Below are 12,714 nucleotides of genomic sequence, written 5' to 3' on the forward strand. Positions count from 1 at the left end.
ACTAAAATCGTTGTAGAATTCTCGTACGAACTCGGATTTTGACGGTCCGCCCCTACATTACGATTGGAAAATAATTTCCTATCTCCTTACACGGGAATATTTAGGTTTTGAGCTCGTTTAGAAGGTGAAAAAAACTCGACAGCAAAATTCAGAAACAGTTCAGGAGGGATGTTGCGGGCACGAGGTGGCATAGTCGCGCCTGTGGCATGGAGGCATGGCCAAAGCTGGGATTTGGTGTCGTGGACAATTTAGTGTTTGGTGTCGTGACCAAAGAATTGGCATCGTAGCCAAATTAGGGTTTGGTGTCGTGACCAAAGAATTGGCACCGTAACCAAATTAGAGTTTTGGCGGCACAGCCAAGGATTTGGCGTTGTGGCCAAAGAATTGGCATTGTAGACAATTTGATGCCGTGACCAAAGAATTGGCATCGTAGCCAAATTAGAGTTTGGCGGCACAGCCAAGGTTTTGGCGTTGTGGCCAAAGAATTTGCATCGTCGCCTAAAAGTTGCCAAAAGTATTTCAGTTTGGTGGCGAGCTTGGACGGCTGAGATTGCATCTCAAGAGGAAGGGTAGCCGTTGATTATGGCTACCTTCCGTTTGGCATATGCGCCTTGTATGAGTGTCTGGCATGTTTTGGCATGCGCGTTTGGCATGTACGCCTTGGATGCGCGTCTGGCATGTTTTGGCATGCACGTTTGGCATTGCGCCTTTTATGCGCGTCTGGCATGTTTTGGCATGCGTGTTTGGCATGTGCGCCTTTTATGCGCGTCTGGCATGTTTTGGCATGCGCGTTTGGCATGTGCGCCTTTTAATCGCGTCTGGCTTGTTTTGGCATGCACGTTTGGCATGTGCGCCTTGTATGCGCGTATGGCTATGCCAAAGGAACTATGGCAAGGCCGTAGTGTGGAAACGGACACGGTAGTAGGGACTGCCGTGTGGTGTCTATTTATGGCAGGTTGCCACAAAGTGGCATGTTACCGCGGCAGAATGGCATGTTGGCATGTTACCGCAGTAGAGTGGCATGTTGGCATGTCGATCAATAGGTTATCGTGGCAGGGCGCGTTTGGCTTGCCCGTTAGTATGGTGGCGCGGAAGGGAGCGTTTGGCCTTTAATGTATGGTGGCAAGTTTATAGCAAATTGATTGGCCACGAAAAAGGGGTCCGGCCAAACATAAGACGTGGCTACAGTTCTGGTGAGAGTGTGGAAGCTTTAGAGCGACCTGATTGGTCGATTAAAAGAGGATCAGCCAAACATGGGCCCAGCCACAACTTATGTGCGTGTGGCGAGTTTAAAGTGACCTGATTGGTCAAGGGAAATAGGGCCGGATTAGGATGGGCGTGGATAATGGCAAGTGGCGCCAGCTGGCCTAAAGAATGGCCACGCCTCCTTTTGCTGTTGCGGCTCCCTATTTTTCCTGATTCTGGGCGAGATTTTGCACCTGCTAATCCATGGAGGATTAATTACCTAGTTTTCCTAGGTTTAATTTTGATAAGAAAGGTCTGGCATACTGCGCGAGGCGCGAAACCCTAACTTCTGCAAGTTAGTAAGGTCTGGTATATTGCGCGAGGCGCGAAACCCTAACTTCTGCAAGTTAGTAAGGTCTGGTATATTGCGCGAGGCGTGAAACCCTAACTTCTGCAAGTTAGTAAGGGCTGGTATATTGTGCGAGGCGCGAAACCCTAACTTCTGCAAGTTAGTAAGGTCTATTGATTGAATTCTATGTGTTGACACAGAGTTCTTTTAACTTCATTGCCAGAGAGCAACATGCTTTTCTGATTTGAATACCTTATGCAAAGACCTTATCCTTGATACTTGGAGATTGGTGTTACTCCAATGCGAGTGAACACAAATCGTCATTCCATATCAACATTAAGAGTTCAGCCGGAGAACATAGCATAGAAGGCATTCAAAGGAACTTATATTAAGTGAATATAGGCGAGGCGCCAAAATTTACAGAACATCTGGGATGGTTGCTATATTCGCCAGTATGGATAAATTTCATGTAAATATATTGAATGGCTCAATAAATATGTCGGTGGAGAGGTTAGTACTCACGGCACCGTTTCCTTGTAGATTGACGTCACATCGGATGCAAGGTTTTCGATTTTAACCCTAAGCTAAAAACTACCATCAACACCAGGGACTTCCATTGATGTCAAATATGCTCCTATTTCTTGTAAAGAAGTAAAGCCTTTCATATCCAAGATTCATGTTCAACCAGAATCCTCAAGTGCATCCATCAAAGAAAACACTTCTATTAATGCCAAGAAAGCAACAACGTTGAAAAAAGATAAGAAGAAGAAGAAGAAAAAGAAGAAAACTCATCGAGCTCTAATGAAAGTGTATCCACAAAAAGGTAACATTAAAACTCATACTCCTTATGTTACTAAGAATTATTTTTTTGTGGTAAGAAAGGACGCTTGCAATGGGGATGCAAAGTTCGTAAGATGCAAGATGCACTTTATTTTGTATCAAATGAATTGGCTAAGTTTTCTCCTCTAAAGAACTCAAATCATTATTGTCCAAAGTGTGGGCAAAAGAATTATTATAACGATAATTCAAGTTTTTCCTATCGCTTGACAAGGTCATCTTATAAAAGACCTGATTATAGAAAGAGAGATGACTTTGTAAATGCAAAGACAAGATCTGATGTTCCAAATTGGAGAAAGGTTATTTCACAAAGTATCCAAAAGGGCCATGGTCCTAATGGTATGAAGGACAAAGTTTCTCCTGCGAAACCCATTTATAAATGGGTACCGAATTCCTCCATAGCCAAGGAGGGACCAAAAGTTAGTCACAATAATGACACTCGATTGATAAATGTTGATAATAATATTTTTGAGAGTTTTCTTGAAAGACTAAGGAAAGACATCTTGTTGTCTAAAGTCTCTAGTACGAATGAATGTTTTGATAATGACACTCTTCCTCACAAGTCAAAGAAGAAATACAAGAGATGGAACAAGAGAAAGCAAACCAAGCAAGAGGTCGAGAATGATGATTCTGTCTTAGTCACTTGTGAAGAACAAGACAAGTCTCAACTCAACACAACCTAGTTATGTTGGAATTTGCATGCTCACCTTTGTGCTCAATCTTTTGAAAGGTGAGAAAACACATGACCTCTCGGTTATATATGAATAATTAACATCTTCAGGGAGATTTTTCTTTTTTTTACTCGTACCTTATATATCCATAGTTGAGCATTTGATAGAAACGGTAATTTTGAGTTTATAGTGTTGATATCTACAAGTCATATATGTGTAGCTCTTGTTTATATGGTTAAAACAAGCCAAAAATCATTGAATTCGGAGATCATATGTGAAAGTTATGCCTACAACAGTTTTATGTATGAATTCATGCTAGAATCGGTTACAACCTAACCTAGGGATGAAGGTGTAACCGGTCACAACCTAGTCCATACGAAGGAGTGTAAAACTTTTTTTCTCATAAGTTCTTCTTTCGAACTCGGAATGACCTCATTCTTTTTATGTTGTTTTCATAATTTCATTTCCTACAAGATTGAGGTAATTTCAATACTTTATTTTCTATTTAATGTTTATGGTATATTGCATTTGAGTTTATGAGATAAACCATTGTGTTTCAGTCTCATATATTGGCTCACTTCCTTATGGTTAGTGTTTTGAGTATAGCCAATCTTTTGATCATATCTTCATGATTGCTATATCAAAATCATAAGAAAGTTGTGATGGTGTAATTCATATATAAGTCACATGTACTGATGTTTGTTTATGTTCTATAAACTAAATATTTGGTACACATATGAGTGCTCTTGTTATATGAGACAAACATTGGTTTTCATTAACTTTAAGTTTCGGTCTAATATTTTTGTGCCCTTTTGATTTGTGTGGATTTTTGATTTAGCGGGATTAAATTATAGCCCTTGCTGGTAGGATTTATCAAATGATCATAAGGTGTTCCGATTAAAACTCATATGCGAAAAGTCACAAATTGTTGACAATCAATTTATGTTTACATAATTTGTGTTTAGCATAACATATGGGTTTTGGGTTTAAACTTTTGCTATTGGCATGCATTAATTAAAACTGATTCAACCTTTCTCTAGTAAAGGTTGCTCTTGTTGTTGTTCTTTTGTTCTTGCGAGAGGATGACAACCAACAGGAGGAGAGTTCTTATTGAACTTGCACTTAAACGATATATCTTTCTCGGGATAAATGGAATTTGAGGTAACGATTTTTATTGTTAGTTAAATGCTCTAGCAATAATGGTAGCAGTATAAGGATAAAAAAAACCAATAAAATGGTTGTACTTAGTTAATTTGTTTACCACTACTAATATAACAGACTTCTTGTCACTCTTTGGTAACCCTTCAATGAAATCCATTGATATATGGTGCCAAGCCTGCTCAGGAACTGGGAGGGTTTGTAAAAGAACAGGAGGATGAATGTGTTCTCCCTTGTTCCTTTGACAATGTCACAAGAACAAACCAAAAAATATCTTTTTTCATACCAGGCCAGGAAAATAAGCTTTAGCTCTTGTGTAAGTAGCATAAGTATCAGAATGACCCCCTACAGCTGAAGAATGGACTGATGCCATGATAGTTTGTCTAATGGTTTTACCCTCTCCAATGTACAATCTGTTTTTAATCTCAGTATACCCTCAACAAGACGGTAATGTGGAAACACCATTGAGAGTGATTAGTATTTGAGAAATAAGTGTGTGTACCTTCTCATCTTCTTTGTACCTTTTTAAAATATCCTGACTCCAAGTTGGTGAAAAAACTGTCACAGCATTCCAAGTAGCTTCAGAATGAGGAAGTATGAAAAGAGCATCAGCCACCTTATTGTCTACCCTTTTTTTTATAATGGATTCCATAATCAAAACCCAATAATTTCATCAACCATTTTTGCTGACACACAATAGTGATTTTATGTTCCAAGAAAAATTTGATATTCTGTTAGTCAGTTTCGATGATAAAATGATTACCCTGTACCCAATGTATCCATATAGTAACATCTTGAACAATGGACAATAATTCTTTCCCATAAGTAGAAAGTGCACTAGATATTTAATCCCTAGATGATTGATGAAATAAACAATTGGTCTCCCTTCTTCCATCAACACTGCTCCAATACCAGTGCCATAAGCATCAACCTCAAGGACAAATGGCTTCGTAAAGTCAGGTAAAACAAGAACTAGTGCAGATGATATTGCTTCCTTCAATGAGTGAAAAACAGCAGTAGCCTAGGGTAGGGTGACCAAGAAAAAATATTTTTCTTTAATAAATCTGTTGGTGGTTTACAAAGTGATAATTTTTCAAATAGTGATTGTAGTTGTAGTGGTAAAAAGGTTCTTTAGGACTTGTGAAGGTAACTTTTTTTTTTAGATTTAATAAAAATAAAGCAAATAAATAAAATAGTTCAAACCTTTAGAGAAAATACCAAGACTAGGATTCCACCATTGACCAATTAAATAGTAAATTCTAAATAATATTCATGCAATTCTATCTTTAAAAATAATTCTAATATTTGCCTCAAATATATTTTTGAAGTAATAATTGTAATCACAAAGTATAAAACATCAAAAGTTTTTAAAACCCAGCATGCTTCATCAAAATAATTCACAACTATTCAATAAAAACTAATATTTCAAATTCAATTCCATGCAAATAATCAAATAATAATATTGCAAATAAATAATAAAATTAGAATTATACCAATCAATATGGACCAATGGCTTCCTCCGTCGTCTCGGCTAATGGGTTTAGCTCCTCATCCCAAAGACACACTCACAAGATGAATTCATGGCTAAAATAGGTGTTTTTATTGAATATAAGATGAAACAGAAATTTGCAACGCTGAAATGGTGTTACAGCGCCACTGTTACAAAGGGGTAAGTGCTTTTAAGACTGCTGTAAACGATAAACCATTACTGCTGTAAAACAACGACACTGGTATTGTTATTTAAGACTGCTAAAGAACGACTGACTATGTGAGTCTGTTCTTCGTGTTCTTCAGGATCTTCAATGGCAGCAGCAGCAGCAGCAATATCTCCTGTAACTTCTTCTTCTCGTCTATCCTCTACTCCCAATTCTCTCCTAAGGGTTTCTAACCCTTCTATGACTTGAACCCTCTCTTATATAGTCTTTTAATCCCCAAAAATCTCTACTGAATCCGACTTTTTCTTTTCTTTTTCTTCTCAGCGCTGTTGAGAGAATAATCACCTCTTCAGTGTTTGTACGCGTCTGTTAGCTATAAAATAGGTACCAAACTCTTCTTAAGACGTTAACAAGACTAAATACATTAATTTCCAGAGTCAAACTCTCCCAAATATCTCTCACAAATCTTTGAAACTTGAACAGAAAGTACGTGTCCTGTTTGAACTTTGATTACTTCTCCCGGCCATTCCAGCCCAATTGGTTGGGTCCAATTGATTGTATCAGGCCTGTTTAGTCATGCAGAGTCCATACGTACCAAATACAGCAATTGAATCTCCTAAAATCACGTCCAAAATTCGATCTTCAAATCTGCCAGACGCTGCATGCATTTTCCCGCCATTTTTTTTTAATTCAAAACGTGAAGAAGGTGGGTGCCCTTATCCTGTGCTGTTCTCCCTTTAGCAGCTGCCTGGAAATAGGTCACCCCTTAGTAATTAGGTTACCCCTTATCCAAAATCAAGGGTCCGTATAGCTAGTGTCCTCTGAGGCATTTTCCGCATTTTTTTCGGGGTTCCTCCGGGGTATTTCTGGGATACTTCCGGTACACTTCTGAGGCGCTTCCGGTACGTTATCAACGGAGGTCCAGTTGCCACATTTTTAGCCAAATTCGCCGCAAGAGATTATTTTCCAAAAACACCTACAAATACATAAAATAACCAAATAAGTACAATATCGAGTACTAACAATATATACAAATGAGCTATATTAGACACATAAATGAGTCTATCAAATACCCCCAAACTTATTATTTGCTAGTCCCGAGCAAATCAAATAGAAAATAAAATCCTAACTCACTGTCGCAGGCATCGTCGATTGCATTTAGCGTATGCAATAAGCCTTTAAACCCCTAGGTGGCCCTAGTGGCCGAGTTATAGTCTCGGGAGGGCTTACCAGAGATATACCCACAAAACCTTAATACTCCAGACCTTAGCTATCTACGCAAAACCTTGGAAGGCACTAAAGAATCTCCTTGGTTGGCATACTTATTGACTACAGGAAGAAGTACCCTGATGCGAAATTCCAATTATTGTACACGAGTTTGCACTCAAGCATACTAAAATTCATATAAAGTGACAGAGCTCTACTCAGATAGTTGCACTATGGACATCATATTCGGAGTCAAAACTAATCACATGGATAGATCAAGAAGATGGATATAGAAAACATAGATGGTTTTGATGTTTACTAAGTGAACGACGTTTCCCATATCTGTCTGAAGGCCTCCGCCAAAATGAACCTATCCTAATGGATTGAGATACTAGTCTGACTAATATCAACACACTGACATATACAAGGGTACCAGTGGTCGATAACCTAACTCTAGGTCAACACAACTGGCATATACAAGGGTACCAGTGGTCGACTTTATTGAATTTATTCCTTTTGGTCAAATGGTCTGGTCTCAATTTCTTTCTTTCTTTTTTTTTCAACTTTTTTTCAACTTTTTTTCAACTTTTTTTTTTTTCATGGTATCTCAATCACTCTAATTCACCCTAGCATTGGTAACAACTTGAATCGTGGGCCCCACGTATCACTTAGAGAAACATAGTTTAAAAACAAAATAAAATAAAAATAGAAGTGAAAAGGACTCAACGAGATATGGTGAAACTATCATGTTATTTCTAACACCTGAGCTCTGTGCTTTTATGAATAGACTCTTTTAGATGTTTCCATCTAATCAGATTGGTTCCTCAAACTCCTACAATCAAAATGCTTCCATCCACTTAGATTAGTTAGTGCAATCCTCAATAGGCATAAATTTCTAGGCTCTGGAGTTTATTTATTGCAACTAAAAGCTAACACAAAGAAATAAGGAAGGATATTACCGTATCACATGAACGCGGGAGCCTCCCAGTAAATGCTAAATTTATAGTCATTAGCTAGACATCAAATACCTCAAAAAGAATTTTCACCTTCCAAAGTCGTATACCAATAGTCGAAATAATTGTGGGTCCATAAGATCAAATAGAACTGCCACAAATAGGAGACAAATGCTCAAGATCAGAAGAATGAGCAGATAGAGCACAACCTGATCTAAAGTTTCTCGCAAGACAACTGGATTTATCTGAGGTGCCCACTTGGGCTTCATATGAGTGTCTCGGCAAACAGATTCATCCGAAAAACGGGTCTCTAACATTTGGATTTTCTCCTGGACATTATCAGGCGGATCAGGTTGTGGAGTCTGAATACACTCAAGCGATACCTCAGATGCACTAGGCTTGAGTCCCAAGTTAGGGACTTCTATTGGGGATAATTGACAATCTCTACCCCCAAACTTAGAATTTTGGGTGCCTCTACAATGACTAGTCACAATGTTCCTAATTTCTAGACCATCGGGTTCTTGAAAAAGGTCAATTGCTTTCTCTAAGTCATAATCAGGTGGTTCATCCTCAGATTGCTTCATATCTTCTATGGTCCACTCTAAGGCTTCCTTATTTTCTTGAAGCACGGTCTCTGGACTACTTTCCTGATCACTATCCAAATCGGAGGCTATAATCACAGGTAAAGACTCGGGTGGGCCTAAAAATGAATAATTAGACTCCAACTCAGGAGGCTCTTTTAAATGAGGTATTAAGATAGACTCAGAAGCTAGTAATGGTTCGAACCTATCTTTCCATATATCAATATCTAACATAGGAACAGAATCCAACAGAGCATTTACTTGTTCAATGTTACTATCATCGTCGAAATCAAGGCTAAAATGGGATAAACAACTCTCCAATGTATTTTCCGGTACGATGTTTGGTAATGACTCCTGAACTAAGGTTCCTATCATGTTCACCTCTTCAATACATGTGCTATCTAGCTCAGAATGTAGCTTGTTTACATTAAAAATATTCAGCTCAATAGTCATATTACCAAAAGATAGATTCATAATACCATTTCGACAGTTTATGATCGCATTAGACGTAGCTAAGAATGGGCGACCTAAAATCACAGGTATTTGGTTCTCTGGGTCGGGGACAGGTTGGGTATCTAGGATAACAAAATCCACTGGATAAATAAACTTGTCAACCTCTATGAGAACATCCTCGATCACACCACGAGGAATTTTAACGGACCTATCAGCTAACTGAAGTGTCATCTGGGTAGGTTTCATCTCACCAAGTCCTAGCTTAAGGTACACATGATATGGAAGTAAATTCACACTGGCTCCTAAGTCAAGCAAAGCTTTATCAACACGGTACTTACCTATTGTACAAGCAATGGTAGGGGACCCTGGGTCTTTATACTTAGGAGTAGTGGTATTCTGAATAATAGAACTCACATGACTATCTATGAAGGCTTTCTTCTGGACACTGAGCTTACGCTTTCGCGTACACAAGTCCTTAAGGAACTTGGCATAAGAGGGAATCTGCCTAATTGCATCTAATAATGGAAGGTTGATATTAACCTGCTTAAAAACCTCCAATATATCATTAAAGTTGGACTCCCTCTTAGTCGGAACTAGAAGCTGTGGGAATGGGGCTCTGGGAACAAAGCCGGGCTCAACAGGACCCTCATTGGTCTCCTTGGAGACTCTATCAGTCTCCTCATTTTCTGGCTCAGCAGGGTGAACTACAGCATGTTCACTATCAGGCATGGCGACCTTGTTGTCAACTTTCTTTCCACTCCTAAGGGTTGTGACAGCATTCACATGATTGTACGATTTCTCTCCTTTTGGGTTGGGATCAGTACGACTAGGGAACCTTCCATCTTCTCTCTCACTTATGAACTTAGCTATTTGTCCTACTTGAAGTTCTAATTTGGCAAGACTCTGGGAATTATTCTTCAATTCTTGCCTAGTTTCTTGTTGAAAGCTCATGTGGTTCTTTGTTAGCATTTCATGGTTATTTGCTAACATAGTGAGAGTATCCTCTAAGGTAGAGATCTTTTTCTCGGAAGTGTTCTGAAACTGGGTTTGACCTGAAGAGTTCTTAAAACCAAAACCTGGGGGAGGATGAGAATTGCTAGACTGGCCTTGACTCTGGCCCTTAGACCAAGAGAAATTAGGATGGTTTCTCCAACCAGGGTTGTAGGTTTCTGAGTATGGGTCAAACTTCTGACGGTTCTCAAACCTAGCATTGTTATAGAAAGCATGGGCTTGCTCTTCACTAACCTGACCTTCCCAAAATGAATTATCAGGCTCTATTCCACAACTAGAGACTTGAGAGGCTCTATTAGGTTCAACAAGGGACCTATTTTTAGATTGGACCATTTCCAAAGCTTCTAACCTTCTAGATAAAGCAGCAAACTTAGCATCTGATGAGTGCCAAATATTGTATATATTTATCCCTTTTTGTTGGCATTTAACTCATCTTTTATGCATTAATTCTACATTTTATCCCATATTCTGTATTTTCATTGTTTTCAAGAATAAATATTTTTATTAATTAATTTTGCATTTTTAGGTAATAAATAAAGTTCGGATGAGTCGCGAAGCAAAAAGAGCAGAAAAGTAGTGAAAAGCCGGGAGAAATCACGCAAGGAAGCCGCGAAGAATGGTGCGCACAACCTCATTTTCTACACACAAAAGCGCCTCCGTTCTCAGCCATCAGATCAGTTCTCAGAAGCATCCGACGGTCGCTCCTTCATAGAGCATCAAAATCTGAAGTCTCTGCCGAGCACCACAGCGCTGAAATTCCAAGCCTTCAGATTAGATGGTAGTTGAATCCAACGGTCGATCCATTGCTGTGTATCAAAGTTTGATATCTCCGCCTAACACTACAACACCTAACTCCATCTGGCATCGTTGATTTTGTTGTATCTTATAATCTAGCGGTCGCTACAAGCTTGCCTCCGCATCACCGTCCGATCTACCTACCATCTTCGCATCTCGCAGCTCAGAGTCACAGAACATCAAGACTCGATGAATTCGCCTCACACCCTAGCACCCGAGCCCTACCACCTAACCAAACACGCCCCCTACCCCAAACACAGTCGAGCCTCTCCTCCATCTTCTCCACAGCAGAGAACCACCGTACACCACCACCTTCTCCACCTCTGCCACCAACTCACTGCCACCACCACACCTCCACCATCATCACCCTATCACCCAACAACCAAAACCCATCTCACCCCTAGCCCTCTAGTTCCCTATTTTCTCATTTTTTCACGCTTCTCTTCCTGAAACCCTAGGCGTGAAAAAATTGATAAATTAGGTAACCTAGAGTTGCAATTAGAGCATGGGAATGGAGTATGAGCAATTACAAAGCATGGGTCGACGATTTCAAGGACCAATTTCACAGAAATTAGGTAAACCTAATTCAACTGATTTTTGGGGAAGAACCCTAATTTTGTATTTAGGGAAATTGTGTTGTGGACTATATATATGGGTGTGGGTATGATGTAAAAAACTATGTTAGGATTAGCCTACATCCAGAACTTTCAAGTTCTGTTAATTTTCATGTTTCAGTTAAATATGCTTGTGTTTGCTTTGTTCTGTTAATTGCTTGTCTTATGCTTATGTTCATGTTATAATTGTTATTTGTCTCCTGTTAATGTGTTAGATGTTTATGTGTATTCACATGTTAATTTCAGTTCATTTGTTAATTTCTGCTCAGTTTCATTTTGTTTATGTTCATGTTAGACTTTTTATTCACTGTTAAATGTTCACTGTCAGTTAAATGTTCCTGTTGTGTTTAATGTATTGTTACATTTGAAGGAATGCTAGGCTAGGTATCTGTGAAGCAATGTGCTGATTGTGCAATGGCAAGAAATCAGTGCTCATAGCAAGCTGATGTTCTTGCCATTCTCCTTGTATGCTTAGGTTGTAGTGTTGATTGTGCATTGGGGGAAATTAGTGCTCACTAGTGACAATGAGCAAGCTAATTTTCCTCCCATTCTTTTAGTTTGCCTGTATCCTGCCTTAGCTTTGCTTCATTTCAGTTTCTTATTCATCCCTGCCCTTGGCTTAGGCCTTGGTTCATCTTGTTTTGTTTTGTTTTGTTTTTGTTCACCCTGTTGTTACTGTTTAGTTTTTCCATTGCTTTTTTTTTTCTGTTGCTTCTCTTATTCCATCTGCCATGCAACTCTCTTGTTTTGCTTTCCTTTCCATTGCTTGTACATTCTGTTACTTGTGCTACATTGCCTTCTCTGTCACTTGTGCTGCTGCTGTTGCTGCTGCCAAGCAGCTGCTGTTGCTGTTGCTGCTGCTAGGCCTGCTACCTGGTGCTGCTTCTTTCTCCTGCAGCTGCTGTTGATGTTGCCTTCCTGCAGTTCATGCTGCATTGCTCTCTTCCTCTGCCAAGCTGCTGCTGCTGCAGTGCAGCACTTGTGCTGCTGCTGCTGTTGTTGCTGCTGCTTCCTGCAGCCAAGCAAAGGTCCATCAAACTGAAACCACAGCTCAGGTTAAGACCCAAATGCCTAGCTAAATCAAAGCTCAAGTTCAGTCCACCAAAGCCCAAATTTCATTAAGGTCAAAAGCCTAAATTTAAGGCCCAAAGCCCATTTGCACTTCAAAGACCAAACTGAGCCCAAGCTCAGTTCTTTTTATTTTGAACAAACCCATTAGTACATTAAGCCCAATAGTTCCAAAGGG

The sequence above is a fragment of the Papaver somniferum genome, chromosome 4 (assembly GCF_003573695.1).
Source record: "Papaver somniferum cultivar HN1 chromosome 4, ASM357369v1, whole genome shotgun sequence".
NCBI lineage: Eukaryota > Viridiplantae > Streptophyta > Magnoliopsida > Ranunculales > Papaveraceae > Papaver > Papaver somniferum.